We start from the raw sequence: 18,043 nt of genomic DNA, 5'->3' as shown, positions 1-18,043 counted from the left end.
ATGGTTAATTCTCCTCTCTCTCTCTCTCTCTATATATATATATATAGGACATTTAATTCTAGACCACAAAGTTGGCCAAATGTATGCCAGCTGTTCACGTGTATAATTGTCAAATCAGCGATATCTGGTGTCTATGTGTCCTTTATTTATTATGTTAAATTATAACGATCGCTGAAAGATACATGCTGTTGGACAGGCTATCTATAATTAAATCTAACGCGATTACTTAATACGTAATAATTTGTTATTGACGTTTAATTAAAGTTCGTGTAATTATATTTTCTACACAATTATTTGTAATTATTTTGTTACATTAGATCGAGTGTGGATACAAAGTACGTTTTATACATAGAATGAGTAACTACTAAAAATAGATCGTTTTATTTAGTATTAAGCTTTTTTATATTCTTTTAGAATAAAAAAATTTTTTAATAAACATTTTTTTCCGAAATTGTGAATTTATATATTTGCTTTATGTTCCGATATTAAAGTCTGTCTGGGTTACGAATATTATAATGACATTAACAGACAAATAATCTCAAAAACGAAAATATTTGTAAAGACAAAGAACTTTAGATTTATATTACGTCTGCAAACTTTGGAATCGACCTAATACATTTATCATTAGCGGTACCATCAAAGCGCAGAACCATCAAAGACGAAAAGATTCCGTTAATTCTATTTGTCTTTAAGTCATTTAATTTTGAGATAATATTTGTTTAAAATGGATCCAAACCCAGCCCATTAAGTAGGCGCATTAATGCCAGATTACTGTAGTATATATACACGACGGTGTGCCAAGACAGTCAATTTAAGACTAATTAGAACATAGTACGCGACGTGTACGGTCTTACGATCTGACAGTGTAGGGGTGGATTAACATAGATCCAAGATGGTAACTTAAATTACCATAATGTTCTACCTTCAAGTACCGACATAAATACAACTAATATTACAGGAAATTTCATAAAGTGCTCGAAGAAGCTGGAATGTGTGCGTGTGTGCATTCGTCATTTTTATTAAGTAATACATAATCTTGCAAATGTTTCTCATTGTTTCTGGTGCTACTATACCGATATATTTTTGCACGTTAAACACAGCAGCAATAAAGTTGCGAGGGAAAAAATATATTCACATTTATCGTACTTATGAAAGAAATCTGGAGTAAATAAGTACCAGATAATAAACGACGTTCCGCGTAATAATGTTTGAATATGCACAGCTGCACGGCAGAAACTCCTGCCTTTGTCCTGAAAAGAAGGAGTCACCGTAGCTTTTTTCCGAATAGCGTATTTGTACAAGGTACAAGGTACTTTCATCTCTCTTAATTTAGCGAAATATTTTAATTGGTATTCTACAAAAGAGAATAAATAATATTTGTGCAAAGCGAGACGAATAATGGTTTGTTCAAAGTAAGTACGGTTACCTATGTCGCGTAATCATGCAATCTCAAGTAGTTGCTTTCATTACCAGAAATGAGATATTTCTGCAGTGCTATTATTGATTAGCTCGTTAATTTCTCACACAAATATATATATGTATATATATATATATATATATATACACACACACACACAACTTTCAAAAGTTGATTTATAAAATTGAAGTATTAAAATTGAAGTATTCTTATAAAATTGAAGTATTCTTCGCGTTAGTTTTTATTAGTACGACTCTTTGCGTTTCTATCGAATTGTGTCTTCGTATTCTTTGATCGACGAAACTTGTCATTCCCGTAATATCGCGATATCTCGGTCGTGCAAGCGAGTAAATAAAAGAGTCGTCGAGAAAAATATATGAGTCTCATGCGGTGTTATAGCATCTAGATACATCAGCACTTGGATGTCTATTTTTTTATTTTTATACCTAGATAGACAATCGAGTTCTTTTCACGTGTCACTATTTGCGCGTGGTAATTTCTTGTCGATGTTTGGTTCAAAATGTGTAGAAAAATGACTATTTTATTTCATTTTCTAATTAAAAAAAAATTAAAAAAAAACTAAAGATTTTGTAAGTATAATACATTAAGTAAGAAACTCATGCTCGAAAATATGCATAAAGACTTAAAATATTTTTTGCGTATAATTTTTTCTATATTTATAAAATTCTCTCGCATTATATATTAGGGTTGCCACTAAGGGTGGCATGATTAAGTGTCAATATATCCCAATTCTTAACATGCGAGAAACATTTTTGAAATATTCAGATATATCAAGCAATTGCCCATAAATCGCCCTGGACCATCAATCGACCTCATGAAAAAGTATCTTTTATGGCTCGCATACGAAACGGCCTGAAAAAAAGAACTTTGTATCGATTTCGCATGTGAGTGGTTGTCGCGCACTCGCCAATCGCGATCCTCGCTTGGATAATTTAAGCGTAGTACGGACCGGATTTTAAAGAACCACATGCTGGGCTGCATATTTCATCGTTTATTGTCGCACACAGATAGCGGCGCATGAAAAAGTACGAATGTTTTTTAATCCGTGAAGCGAAGTAACATATTTCGTCGACGAATCGTGGCTGCCGCCACGGCCGCCGCCACCGCCACCGCAGCGGTTTCGCCGCGTTTACTCCTTTTCTCTGGGTTTTGTGCTCCCGCCTCCCGCCTTTATCTCCTTTTCTCTCTTTCCCCATTCTCTTAGTTGCGCTTTGTCTATCTTCCATGCATGCAAAGCACTTTTAAAACTAATCTGAAAATGAAACCAACCCGGTACCGTGCAATGATACGTTTCGCGGTTGACCAGACAACGAGCAATCTCGCAATATCTATGCGCGTAAGCCGATATTTATTTCCCAGTTCTTATAACTTGTGGAAGAACGCGAATGAAAACGACGCCAGGTAAAAGAAAAAGAGAACTGAGGAGTACCAAGTTCTTCATACAAAATAACTCTGAGCAAAAGTGATGTTTATTTTAAATGATGTAGACTGTGTCTTAATAAACCGAAATAAAACAAGCAAATCTATTTCAGCATAATACCAATTAGTTAATTAAAAATAGTCTTTAACTGACCGAATTTTAATTTAGAGTTTAGTTAAAAATGTGATATTAAAAGTTGGCAAATTAATGATTCTTTAACTCAATACACAACTTCAATTTATCAAAGAATCTGTATTTAAAGGTACACCTAAATTTTTTTGATTAGCTATATTTAAAACCTTTGGTTTAAATAATCTATCTACTAAAAAAAGTATGATATAATTACAAAGGAAGACATTAAAATGCGGTGAGGCACGAGTCGTTTTTTTTTCTTTTCCTTTCTCTTTTTCTATCGATTGCCGTAAGCCCCGCCGCCGTAATTGCTTCGAAAACAAAAAGACTGCACGTCAACATAATATCGATCAATATCGCCGCGGCCAAATTATAAACAGCGCTATTGGCGCATCGAGGAAGATACAATGTTTGCGCCGCAATTATAACAGCCGGGACGTAACTCATATCGCGCATGTTCTATTATTCAGATAAATGAGGCGGAAGTGAATTCTCATTTGACCGAGACGCATGCGCCGTGTTAACTTTGCGCGTATGTGTATGATGTGATAAAACTGTAGGGATCCTCCTGAATCCGACGCGATAAATAATGTCGCTGTATAGCGTTAATTAAAAAGTTCCAGACGGTTCTGTGCACCAGACGTGGCGGTTGCGTGTGCCTCAATTTCACGTCTGCGATTTACATAAAACGTTCCAAAATTGCATTTCTCTGTCGCGCTTGTCGTTGCTTCATTTGCCTTCCCCAGAATCTTCGATTTCCCCGAGAAACGTTTCACCGGCTTATCATAGCGGAGTTTCATTAATCACCAATTATTGGAACGATTCGAGTAATTACATCGAATTATTCGAGAAACGTATAATTAATTGTGATTAATGTATAATTGCGATAAGTTTAAAACAAAAATAATTTACACAATTAAGAATTTAATTGACTATATACTGGCAATGATTATAATCGTGCATGGTAACGATTATAATCGTCGTGACAAATCGTCGAGTTTTTTATTTGGCCGAGTTTCGACTAAGGATTCTGGTAATTCTAAAGTTGATGTAAAATTAATTTATCGAATACAACGTTATTTCTCTTTACCAAGCTACAATATAAAATAATGATATCGTTGCTGTTATACATTAATATTTCTTTGATATTAACGAGCAGAAAGATAATAAATCTTAGATTCTATTACACATGACTTATGAAATATTAAGTCAATTTATCTCAATGAAATAAAAATCTTATTTTATAATTTTTATATGTATATGTAATGTCTAGTATTTATTAATATTGTATAATCATAATGTATTAAATGAGTCTCGAATTTAGACAAAATTTGCAATTAATTCGCACAGTTCACGACGGTCTCAACTCTTCTTTCTTTTTCACTTTGTATGCACACTCGAATATAACAAAATAATTACAAATAATTGTGTAGAAAATATAATTACACGAACTTTAATTAAACGTCAATAACATATTATTACGTATTAAGTAATCGCGTTAGATTTTATTATAGATAGCCTGTGCAACAGTTCCCAGGTCTTCATGTCAATCAATTTAACTTTTGACATATTTTTTACGCGGGATGATCGAGCGGACAAATCGCGCATTAATCTTTCAAACCAATTATTCTACTAAAGTGGAATTTGTTTCCTTATTGTTAATGAATGAAGTTGTATCTGCCTGATAGCTTCAATACGTTACGTGGCAGATTGATATTGCTGCAAAGAAGTGCAGGACAATCGAAACTTTCGTTCGAATAGCTTTGAAACATTAAATCTTCCAGTACCTACAAACAATGTGACTTTTTCACGGGAGAAAAATCGATTCGATTCTCCGCGATGCATTGTCCTACAGAGAATTTTGTCATTTATAAGCATTCCCGAAAGGAAACTGCAGCTTCTCCTGCAACTTGAAGTGTGCACTTTGTAACAATATGACCTGTATGCACATATCACACAACGTGTAATATCGTCAGAGCAATGCAAATATGTATTTCTATAAAAGTTTACGATAAATACACGATACGTGTGATTATAATACGATTTACTCGTAAAGCACTATGTTAATTCTTTCAGTATAGTTAAGAAAAGAGTTTGTACTGTCAGTAACATTGTCATTATAAAAAATTTAAATTAAAATTAAAATTATACATTATAAATCAATTTATTGACCATAATAAAAAATATAAATAAGATACATATAATAATATCCATTATTCACTCGTTTTTGGTTTTTAAAAATTTATTTTTTGCTAAAGATGGTTTTATTGTCGGAAATTTCGGGTGATTTCTGTGATTGGAGACAATAATTGTCGCACTACAATTTATAATATACATATCCGAAGGTACTCCAGATATAGTTAACTCGACCGAGAGAGAGAAAGAGAGAGAGAGAGAGAGAGAGAGAGAGAGAGAGAGAGAGAGAGAGAGAAGAGAAAGAGAGAGACGTGCAGATGTTTAATATTACAAAAGACGTGTTTTGCGCGTAGGTTTTTTTCACCAACTCGATCTTCGCATAGTTCATGGAACACGCTGTTCATCCATTAATTTCGCCGCATATATTCCAGAGGATTTCCAACTCTGCGAAATATATTCTACGTCAGTTCGCGTATACACTTGGGAGGGTCAGAGCGAAATCAGAGAGTTGCAACTCCGACGGGTTTACGCGGACAAACGCAATTGTAATAAAATCTCCACGACTGCTGCCCGACAGTGCGATAAACCCGCCTCTCGATTATTGTTTCTAGAATTCCATTCATTACGTATGGCAGTACTGTCCACCGATTCGGGATATCAAAGTACACGTGTTCGATGTTCCACTGTGCAATTTCTCCCACTTCGATTAACGTTAGTTAATTAACGTGGCGTTTAATGTGAAATCACGTTACACGCTTTGAATGCATGAGACCTGTACGCGATGTAGTTTATATAATATAATGGATACAAATTCAGAAACGGATGATTTATCATGCTTTCTGCGAGCGTATAGCGCACAATGTTTCGTAAAAATCGATGGAAAAATGGATGACGTATGGATAAACGATTTTTTATAATTATAAAAAATCCATGCAAAACAAAAGAATTGTAAGCCGGACGTTGTTCGATTTCGTGTAGAATTTCCAATATCGGGTCGCAAAAGAGTTTTGCTCGACATCTTTTTTTTTTCGTGCTCTGCGCTGAAATAAAAATAGCTTTTCGGTGCTTCATACGCGAAATTAAATTTTTTTCAAAGCAACACGTAGATAACGAAGAATTCCAGCAGCAGTTGCATATTTACGTTCATAAATCTTTTGCGTAAACAGCGATTACAACACGATTTAATACGCATACATTGCGTTTTCATTATTTTTTTAATATTCCTTATATTCTCTCTTATGGCAATTCTAAAATATGCATAAAAATTTGTCTGTAACTTTTACAATTCAACGAACATTATTTTCACCGACAGAACTAGTTTAAATTTGTTATTCATTTCATTCACCTAGCCTAATTAAAGTTTATCACTACAAACAAATGCAATTCAAAAGTATTATACGTATAAACAGAAATAGGTGAGTAAATTGAACATTTTGATAGTTATTTCAATTAATTATTAATTATTATTGGTCAAACAATAAAGAACACAAGATAAAATCTTATTTATTCTAAAAAAATAATTTAAAATAAAGCAATATTTTAAAATTTGCAACAAATGATACCAAATAATGCAGCAGTAAAGATTATTAAGATGTTAGTTAGATACTTAGTAATTTTTTATTTTTTATTTAAATAGATTTTGCGGCAATTATTATATAACATTATACGCATATACCATATGCCTTTATTAAATCGTGCTTTTGCTTCGTCATATCATAAAAATATTTTCGATATCATTTTATTATTCTTTTTCTTTTATTTTTTTAAAAGCATTATTTGACTAACTTTTTCGAAGTAAACTTAATTACCTACAAGTTTTTGTAAACAATCCACTACTAGTGTTTATAAAAAGATTTTCGTATCGTTATATTTTTCTCTACAATTCTACTTTATTTCTCCAATTCTTCGACCATGAAAGTGCATTCGTCTGCCAGCAGAGAAATAGATGCACAAAATGTCATTCTAGACTATTCCGTGAAGATTTCATTTTCTAGTTTGTCGGACCGATACCTTCGATCGTTCTTATCGTGTTACTTATTTTGCTAGTCCTCCAAATCGTATTTTTATGGATCGAGTAACGGAGAGGAAAAAGACGTACGTATGTGAATAATAGAAAGTTTACTTCTCTTTGTACTCTTTCGGTTCGAATTATCTCGAGTATTGAATAAATATTAACTGGAAATCCACATATATACATATATAATTCTAAGTACAATTATTTCCTGTACGTTTGTTTATTTTAGTAAGATGTACATGCTTTTCAACAAGCTACTTTACGTGTCTGATAATTATTTCACAAAACGCATATATCATGACAAATAAAATTTACGAGTTGCAGAAACCGCACCTTTTGTCACGCATTGTAAAACCGTACTTTCTTTGTTACGTGTAAAACATGCGAAAATATACGCTTACGTGTTACTTTTCTCCAATTAAATGTAATAATAGTGTAAAACGCTATGGAAATCATCTGTTTAACAAATTTTAAAGTTTTTTCATTAAAATAATCAAAAATTGTATATGCATGGAAAATAATAAATGACATGTTTAAAATAAAAGAATACACATACGATTCTCACTCACTCTTCTTCTCTCTCTTTCACTCTAACAACATTTAAACAATCCATTATTTGCAACAATTTGGTTAACAATCGTTCTAGTAGATTTGCAATAGAGCATTTGAATGAACATAGAATAGAGTACTATCGATTGCAATTAGTAAAAATACATATTTATATTTATTATATATAAAATTATAAATAAGAAATTTTTCAATCATATACATATATCTGGCTTGCGGCATTTGCGTGATTTGCGTAATCCGCTGGAAAATCATATTTTATGTAGTTTATATATATGTTACGAGGTATGTATATTATTGTATTTTGATAAACTTCATGAGAATATATGTCTCTCATAGTATATTGCAATCAACGTGTGAACTAGTTCCTATATGTGTATATATATATAAATATATATATGTATATTTGTATTTTTAACCTTTTATATGTATGTAAAACAAGAATTGTGTGACGTAACAATGTGTTTATCTCGTTCGAATTCGCGATAGCGTATTATTTTATACGTGGCGAAATATTTACTCACCGGATGTTGCGGGCGTTTCTCGTTTAATGGAATTCTGCCAGTTGAAGCTTACATTCTGTACGGTACGTACCTGCAATGAAAAGGATTGCACAAATGGAACCAACGAATATACAATACAACAATACGACGCGCATTATTTTGAAGCGTCAATTTAAAAGCTCGCTTGATATAGAAAGGAGTACAATACGACTGCAAATTGTATACGTATCGAAAGTCAGAAATATTTTAGGACAAACTTTTAAGAGAAATATTGGAAATAATTATTTCGTGCAATATTTCCAAACAGTTACATATCCATAGAACACGTCTGATATAATAATTTATATTCACTTCTAACTTATTATCATGATTTGCAATTTTAATTTACTTGTTTTATTAAAAACATTTATTCTATATTGTTTATAATCGTGTTAGATATAATTACAGATGTTATAATCACAAATGTGAAATAGAGGAAAAATTTTAGCCGCTTATAGTATACCAGGTGCAATACTCAAATACTCGTAAGAGCATGCATGTTTGGATAAGTGTTATCATTGATTTCGAAGTGCAGAGATTTCGTGATGTCCCGGAACAACGTACATCCAATTTCAATTAGATTGTTACTACTCGCCGAGATTCGCTTTGGACAAACGGCTGATTGTTATTAGCGTCTCTCGGTGCTTCGCGATGAGATATGAACATTCGCTGCACTCTCTCTCTATAACCCTGCACAATTACAGTTTTGCGCGCGAGGCGCAATGCAATGTAAATTGTGTATCAGCGTATAATCGAGAATACATTTCGTATGTTTAGAGAGACAGAGAAATCTTTGGAGAAATCATATGGGATATGTTTTATATACGAAGCGCATAATGCAGAAACATTTCCTGCCGAGTTTAAATTTTGTTTTAAAACCCTAAATATTTAAGTCCATAATTGTATAGGTATATAACGTGAAAATATAAATACGGCATGAGAACAGCTTTTACTTGAAAAATATACAGCGGATTTAAAATTAGCAAGGATTATTATCGTTATTCTATGCATTTTATTTCTTTATATTATACATTCTGCAAAATGTTCAGACCAGACTCTATCTTTTCTTCTGAAAAATAATTCTGAAAAGAAAATGGTTTGCGTATCATTAAAATTTTTTTTGCGATTTGCAAAAAAAAAGATATGTCATTAAAATTATACGATCTAGCAACGCGGTAATGTACTACTCCAGTTTTATATTAAAGTCGAGAAACTCGAATGAACATCTTGGATTCATCCTTTTGGCGAATGATTGTAAAAGTGATGTAAAAACGGATGTATGAATTTTAATGAACATTCGCCTAACGGCATCATTTATGTTATAAGATCTTGATTTCCCCATGCCTTTCGAAAGAGGTATGAGGTAATGAGGTACGCTTGACTTAATTGTAAATTGACGTTCATCTCTGAGACCAACGATATTTTAATTCAAAGACACAGACCTTAAATCTCTTTTGTCTAAAGGAAAGAAATTGTGTTTACATAAACCGAGATCGAGAAACATATATACGCTTTATGTGTTGCCGCTCGAGATATCAATGCGAATTGTTTGTAAAGAAGATATTCTCGCTCGGTGTCAAATACAACAAAAACGAATGAAAACGTTCGCGTTCTCTAAAAATTTCTATAGATACCTGCTTTTTACTCTTCCCTCGAAAACGGATTTCTTTATACAGAGCACATTTATCCTAACCGCGCAAGTTACTCTTTATTTATTAACATATTTTATAAATAATTTTATTTTTTCTCTTTATATAAATGATTTTATAGTGAAATATAAAATTTGTAATTAGAGCATTCCATTTTCTAATTTATTAATAAATTAGCAAGAAAGATAAATCGGAATCATATATTGTATATATTAGAGAACAAAGATTACAAATAGCATTATAAATGAAATATTTTATCTCGGAAAGGCAAATGCTCTTGCATTATTCATATAGAATTACCTTTTATTTTTGCAATTGAAGGTAACATCGTGATTAAAATTACTTTCATCTCCCGTTTTGCATATTATCACGTTTACACTTTAACGCCGCTTGATAGCGCGGAATTTCTTGTTATGCTTTTACGCGCGCGTTGAACGCTGTGATTCTAATTATTCATACATCAAGATGCGTCGCGATAAAAAATGCATTGAAGTATACGTCCGTGATATATTTTTGCGTCAGAGTAGTGAAAGAAAGAATCTGCGAAGAATCCAAAGAGGGAACGTTCTATTGATTCCGTCTTTGAAGTTTCGTGAATAAGAAAATTCGATTCAGGCATATATGCCATTTCTCCAACGGAACATTATGGTATTATTTTTCTTATATACGAATTTAAATAGACGTTCTCAAAAGATACGATTTTCCATGTGTTCTCGAGAATAAAAATATTTACAGAACATTTCAGTTATGTTCGTTCACGCTCTAATTGTTTTATAAGCATGTAAATGGTGCAAAATCGGGAAACCGAATCTCGGTGATAAATCTCTCAGAACGATTTTACTAAATGCAGTCTCCGCTCCGTGCAAGCAAGTTGTACTGCCGCACGTGAAATTATTGCCAGACATTACTCCTTATAAACAATACCGCGCCGACACGAGTAAAAGTTGCAGTGCATACATTTTACAAAATTGAACTGCAACACAAAAACGGTGTGTATTCGTTATGTATTTATGTAAATTCTTTTGTTATATCACACTGTATGCAAATTATACAAAGTTACAACCGTAAGGTGAACATTATCACTGACAATTGATATCTATTTTTACGAGCTTGCTTTTTCAATTAGTTAACAGATTGTTTATACGATATTCAATCATCAAGTACATTTTAAACATATATATAAATAATGAATATTAATATTAATAAGAAGATTCACGCAAAATTACGAGAATATTAAGAAATATCGATAACAAGATACATGGATGCTCGATTGAGCAGAGGACCTGAAATGGCAAACCCATTTTGATGGACATGACATACGAAATAGATCCTAAGGGCCCTTGTTAGAACTGCCCGCTTCAGACAGGTCAAAGGATGGACATAGACGTTGTTTGATAACACGACAATCAGATTGCACAGTTGGAAGTGTGACAGACTGCAGTCGGGGTCACGACGAAGGAGGGTATCCGTTGCCATAAAGAGTTACACCGAAACGAGACGTACGGAATACCTGTAGCACTGTAACCTTTCGCCCCGCGGCTACATTCACATACTTTGCTATTCTTCTGGGTCAGCAGTACTCTCACGTATCGATGGAAAAACGTGGGGGCTGAAACAACATTCCAGATCTGAAGGAGTCAGCTTTACGAAGCGATAGTCTCGGTATTTTAGTGATAGTATACATGTTTCAAGTAGAACAGTAGTCGAACGGGCTCGTTGGTTCCGACAGTATAGGTGTTAAAGAGGGCACTCGCGCGAATAAATCTGAATGGTAATGTTTGATAACGTGTATGCGTTCGATCTCGCTTTTTCGCGATTTATACTGACGAAAAAAGAGAAAGCAAGAGATACGTGCAGGTCTCTTTTTGAGTCGGATAACTATGTATCAGAAAGTAGCCGACAATACGATTGTTTTTAGTCGATTTCAAGCGCGCCTGAAGAACAAATTTTCATTCTTTAGAATTTACAGAAAAAGCATGACTTATTATGTAATAAAATTACATTGCATCTAATTGTCAATAGTGAAACGTAAATAAGTTTTATCATAATTGTAAAATTTAGTATGAGAGACACGATATTTGCTTATAAAAATTAAGATAATTCAATAATTTTAAAACTAGTTTTAGCACAAAATTACTCAGCACTTATCTGAGAGGAAGTCATTTCGCGGATTTCAATCTCTGTGAAAAAGTTACAGAAATCCACAAGATTGGGTCTTAGTAACTTTATGTAATTTCACGCTTTAAAAGACAGCTCGCAGAAATGCAAAATAAGTCGATTTAACCGCTGCAGGTTACGAGGAGAAAAGTCTTTTCACGGATATCAAGAAAGATTGCGATTTCGTTCGTCAAGACGAGAATAAAAAGAAATTTATCCAAAGATCCTGTACAATTTTCGCCGGCGTAGGGCCGCAAATAAAAAATGTGTTGCACATCGCGAGCATAATAAGATTATTACCTTGTAGTAGCAAGAATTTACGGAGAAAAATGACATTTATTCTTTGGAGGATTTCTAACGGCAGGATGGTATTGGTAATTGGTATATTCTCTAGCGATTTCAGACCCATCATGGGGTATTTCATTCTGGGAATAGTAACGTGTTTCTAATATAAGAGTATTCTCGTAGGCGGCATATCAAAAGGATAGCATATCAAAAGAACGATGTAATATGACGCAGATAAGACGAGCTATTGACGTGCTACGATCAAAATTCTGAAATCGAAACCTCTCTTAACATTTCGGTCAAAACTGATACAGAAGTTCACCTACAGTAATAATTTAGTCTTCGTTTCTTTCGATTCGTATACAATACACGCGCGCATCTCCTCTTCTAAAGCATAGGAATTATAAATTGCCCCAATAGGAATAAAAATATAAAAATAGAAATTATGTAGAAAAAATTGTATAAATATGTATGAAATGCAATGTATGCTCTCATATTTTACATACACAACAAATTTTGTTAGAAAATATCGTATTTTTGAATGTTTATTGTAATATTCAGACCCAGGAATTCTTATTCTTCGTTTTTTCTTGCTTTAATGCATTCTGTGTATAAAATTTTCGAATATTATTTTAGAAAAAATATGAATAAGAATTTGGAACAATATATACCTACTTCGGTTCAATTATTTTTACACTTTGGAAAAGAAAATATTATTTATTATAGATAGGAGAGATAGTATATATTGAAGAAAAAAGATTTGCGTAATATATCGTGTGTAATACATTTAACTACATATTAATTAACTACACATTAATTAACTATATATGTTATCTAAAAATATATAATAAGTATTACATTATAAAACTTATATACATTTTATTTTTGATCTTTTTATTATGATTTATTCTAAATGCTATTTTACATTATTTTATTCAACGCGTTTCGTTCCATCGCGTGCATGATCTCACGTACTCGAAAGCTTAATCAGAACAAAGGTTCGCTATCTTACAGATAATTTCTGAGCAACATGTTTCGTGCAAGTCTACGTGATCGTAGTGGTAGGTCTTCCGGGTCTTTCTCCGCCAGCCGGGAAAATCACGCGGGCGACGTGAAGTAATGCGATTTTGGCGAACAGGAGATCCGATGCAGCAGAAGTAGCTTTTCGCGATTCCGGATTCTCATGGGAGTCCAAGAATTTATAAGAGACTGCGAGTCGGATAAATCGTATCGGAACAAGAAAGTAGAAATGTATTGCTTAGTTTTCAACAAATACATTGTTTGATGCGCGGAAGAAACCGATTGGATTTTCTAGATGTATACTATTATATAGATAGAAACTACAAATTTCAGAAAATTATTTATTTTTGCCGTAAACTAGATAAATTAATGTCAGGAAAACTTTCTCAATTTTGATATTCTCTTGTAAGATTCCAAACACATATTTCTGAAATTTTTTATTGATAATTTATACACGCTTATTAAAGAATATAAATTTGAAATCAAAGAAAATAAAAATTTAACAGTATAAACAATACAGTTCAGTATAATGCGATAAACAATTATCTGGTGTGAAATAATATATAAAAAAAGGGCTACCAAATAATTATAAAATATTAATTGCACGTAAACGTATGCTTGTTGTAGTTATTGATTTTATTTGTCATAACAAATTAATGTGTCGATTATAATTATACGTGAATTTCTTTTATATAAATTATTATTTCATTATTTGGCTATTACTAATTCAAATATTTTAGTAGAAAAATGTAGGGAAAAAATTCTCGTGTAAATACTAATATTTATTCGAGCAATTTTGCCATACTCATACACTAATGAAAATAACAAAAAAAAAATATTGACGCGTTTTACTTTGAAGATCTTAATTGGAGATAATCAAATATATTCCTTTTACACGGACTCCAAAAGTAGCCCCTTGGCTGAAAACAGAAATTTAAACATCCTGCTCAAAATTACATTTTTATTTGAAAGTAGTTGTAGTTGTAACTAATGCTTCTCGAAGGCGAGACATGCTCGTTATAGCAAGAGCACGTATAGGCGATAACGTTACGACATAGTTGATGCACTTGAAGCAGCTACTTCGGTGCTAGCAAAAAGAAATGAAAGCAATGCGAAAGCAAAACGTGCTGCTATTTTCACTGCCGGTGTAAAAATCCAAGGCAAATAGAATATTCCATAAAAATAACTTTATTAAATTTTGTACGATAATTAGGTACTATTTATTGCCAAAATATTTGCGTTTTTATACATTCATATTTTTATTTAATATGAAGACATAGAAAACATTTTGTTAAAAGAAAATAATTACACGACTAAATGAAAACATTTTTTTAGTAGAAATAAGTTAAATTTTTACTGAACAAATTGTTTTAAGTGAAGTAAAAAGTTTTAAAGAACTGAACGTTTGCAAATATTAATAGAAAAATTGCAGATCAATAGAAAAATTCCGAGAAACGATATGCGAATGAGAGTTATTTAAACAAATATATATTTCTACTTCAAGTACTTATCAGGCTTTATGCTTTTATAATTACGGCTTTATTTTCAACGAGGAATACGTCACTTTATAGCTATCTAATGTGAAAGGAACTTTCGCAAAGTTTTAATTGAATCTAATACAAGAAGTAAAGTTGAGTCTCGGTTAACTGGCTTTTCATCTGTACGTAAGATGAAGTTACAGAAATTGGCAAGTGCAATCTGCATATGCGTATAGTAAACGGCGGCGAGTAAAACTTGCATCATGCGTTTATTGCACTCAACTTATGGTCGTGACAAACTACTTAACGCAAGTTTCGAAATACGCGATTTCCACGTGTTAATTTCACCAGGAAATATCCAACTGTCGCATCAATTTTTTTAATTAGTAAATAAATATACCTTTCGTGTGGTTTATTAAAAATATGATTTTCAAACCAAGATTTTATAGGGATCCAATTTCTAGCTGGAATATTTATATACGGTACTTATAACCGTGAAGTTATTAAAAAAGAAGTAAAAGGTATATATATAATACACTTAGCGCGAAGATCTCCGACATCGGTTTACCGGATGGAAATTCTGCTAGATTTTCGTATCCCTCGCTGTATACCAATGCGCCTCTAAATCCTTGGATCACAGCACGGTTGGAAGCATAAACGGGATGTAGTTTCATGGCGGACAAAGCACCGGGACGTGGCACGAAACTATAATAGGTCGTATCCTGAATGAAGGATATGATCGGTAGTGATTCTATTCTCTTCCGCTACGCTTAGCGCGTAATACCGCTAATAACGTTAAACATTATACCTTACCAGCATGGATTTTGCGCACCGAGGTTTTAATAAGTACACTATACGGCAAAGTGCACATTTATATAACATTACGGTTTTCATATAACGGTAATATCTCGGGATAATTGCTTTGGTTAATTGATCCCGTGACGCGACGTCTAGGTCTGATAGCGACGCCGGAGAAGAGAGACAATGTAATTTTTTAACATACCTATATGGATCTTTCGTACAATGCGTTCGAGCATATCGTAAGTTCGAGCATGCATCATGCAAGCTACCGCTCCAGGGCGAATTTGCGATTCGACATCACGACTTTCCCTCTAAGTCACGCGCGCCCACTCGAGATTACTTCGCGGAATCGAACGTCGAATGGCTCCGAATAAGAGCGTTGCACTTCTGAGACTTATACGCCGCATATGCACAGGCATTTCTTTTATCGGCATTTTCATTCCCTTTTGTGCCAACAATTCCGAAAGCACAAAGGGCCAGAATCACCTTTCACTTGATTTATTAAGGCGCATGTTTCGTTTCAATACACCAGGCGCTTTATAAGTCTTCTGTCGAAACTTCACAATACCGTCACGTTAGCGGCTTTTCATTTGCGAGGATTCTTATCTCTTACGTTCCCGCACGCTAATAAAGTAGGCACAATTGTAAAAAAGACTTTTATTCAAACTAATTGAAGAATAAGACTTTTTAAAAAGTCGTTATACAAGAAATATTATTTTTTTCTGATTTTAATTACTGTTACAGTTATTAATAGGCTTTTTTCAAAATTTAAATATTTAGTTTGTCTATTCTTAGATAAAATTGCTTTTTCTTTGCAAAAAGAGCATAATAAAAAATGAAAAAAAAGTTTTGAATATTCTATACTATAACTTTATCAGTATAACATTAATTTATAAGAATGTCTGAAATTGTTACCGTTAATGATAGCGATGTTGTCAGAACTGCTGAGTTCTGCAGCATTCAACGTAGTTAACATAAATTTTATGAAACAATATAAATCAAATTATGAATTATTAAAATTCTTCACTATTATTTTGTATCCTTATACATCTCTATCTTTTCAAGCTTTTTCAATTTTATTTCAATTTCAGAGCAAGAAAGTTAATAACAGGCGAGATAATTAACGCGAGATAATTAACTAAGTGAAATAGCTTCCTCGTTAAATTTAAATGTTTTTAATTAACGAACTTTTTTTTGTTGCTTCCTTCGTAAAGACGTTATGAATTAAATGTTCTGCCTTTGAATTTTTTCCATTTTTTTTCCAATTATTGTAATATTGATTTTATAATTATTTTATAATTGTTAAATATACGTTTAAAAATTATTGAACGCAACGGAGAAATATTCTTATTTTTAACAAAAAATTATTATTTTGGATTTCAAAGATTGCATTGTTATTTGTCATACGCGTATTAACTATTGCCATATATTTTGTTTTATTGTGTTTAGATAACAACTGTAGAAAATAATGTAACTAAAAATAAACGGCAACAAAATATGAAATCGTACATTTTCACTTTCTTTCACGGCGCGGCGCGGCGGTGAGAAGAAACGCAGTTGGCATATTGAGTTGTAATAATAGATTAATGTTCAATATTACGTCGGCAAATAATGCTATTACTACCGTTTGATCGTCTACCTTCATATCGATTAAAACTACTTACTCTCACAAAAACATGTATAATCTCTGCTGTTTTTGCATGAATTGTGAATGTTTAGTAGCAACACATTAACGAGCATTTAAATAATACGTAAATTATTTCGACTTTCGTAATAGGGATGCGCGTATGTGTACATATACAACACTGAAATTTTCTTCGTAATAAAACATCATCAATTTTTCCTCAAGTCGCCTCTCGGTGAGCTAATAAGTAAAGGAATTATATTCCACGTGATAATATAAAGTGGTTCAACCTGTATACACAGAAACAGTGGCAATGACTTCCCGTACTTCATCATACAACTTCGCGTTATATGATGAAATATGAGGCGGAGAGGATCATCTATATTTTCTTACACGTTATATCACTTTAGCCCTAGCTCGCGCTGTACTTGTCCGCCCGCCAAGCCCGTGTCGGGCGATCCTTAAAAAAACACAGAAGTATTTGAGCTTGTAACGAGGCGAAAGTAAAGCCTGCGATGATGATTTTAAAAAATTAGCATTCCGGCGTGCCAAGAATAATATCTCCTTCGATAAAGTGAGCGAGCGAATTGTAAAATTGAAAGCAATTGCCGGCGCGAAAACTTCGAAGTAATTAAACTTCCGCCGATCTTATACGCGTTTCTCTGTCTAATTTATTTATTTTTTTATTTATTGCGCAACCTACTTTCTTTTTTCACTTTATTATATTGGAAGCCGCGTTATTATCTCGCCACATATTTCATCCCCGCGTAAAAATCAATT

The 18,043-nt window shown here is 32.8% G+C and overlaps 1 protein-coding gene across 4 annotated transcripts in view; it reads right to left on the bottom strand.

The window, feature by feature from the left end:
• The window catches only part of LOC143896387 (uncharacterized), a 92,637-nt gene that overhangs the window by 33,860 nt on the left and 40,734 nt on the right, over nt 1-18,043 (bottom strand). For 3 of the 4 annotated variants that reach the window (XM_077404244.1, XM_077404241.1, XM_077404242.1), the window contains exon 2: nt 8,232-8,301. The exons of the other annotated variant lie outside the window; for it this stretch is intronic. The gene's annotated coding sequence lies outside the window, so the exon portion shown is untranslated. The remainder of the gene's footprint in view (nt 1-8,231; nt 8,302-18,043) is intronic. 4 annotated transcript variants of the gene reach the window in all.

The sequence above is a fragment of the Temnothorax americanus genome, unplaced genomic scaffold, assembly GCF_048541705.1.
Source record: "Temnothorax americanus isolate GAGA-0224 unplaced genomic scaffold, ASM4854170v1 Scaffold18, whole genome shotgun sequence".
In the NCBI taxonomy this organism is placed as follows: Eukaryota; Metazoa; Arthropoda; class Insecta; order Hymenoptera; family Formicidae; genus Temnothorax; species Temnothorax americanus.
The sequence above is the reverse complement of the archived record's forward strand: the minus strand, read 5'-3'. Positions and strand labels throughout refer to the sequence as shown.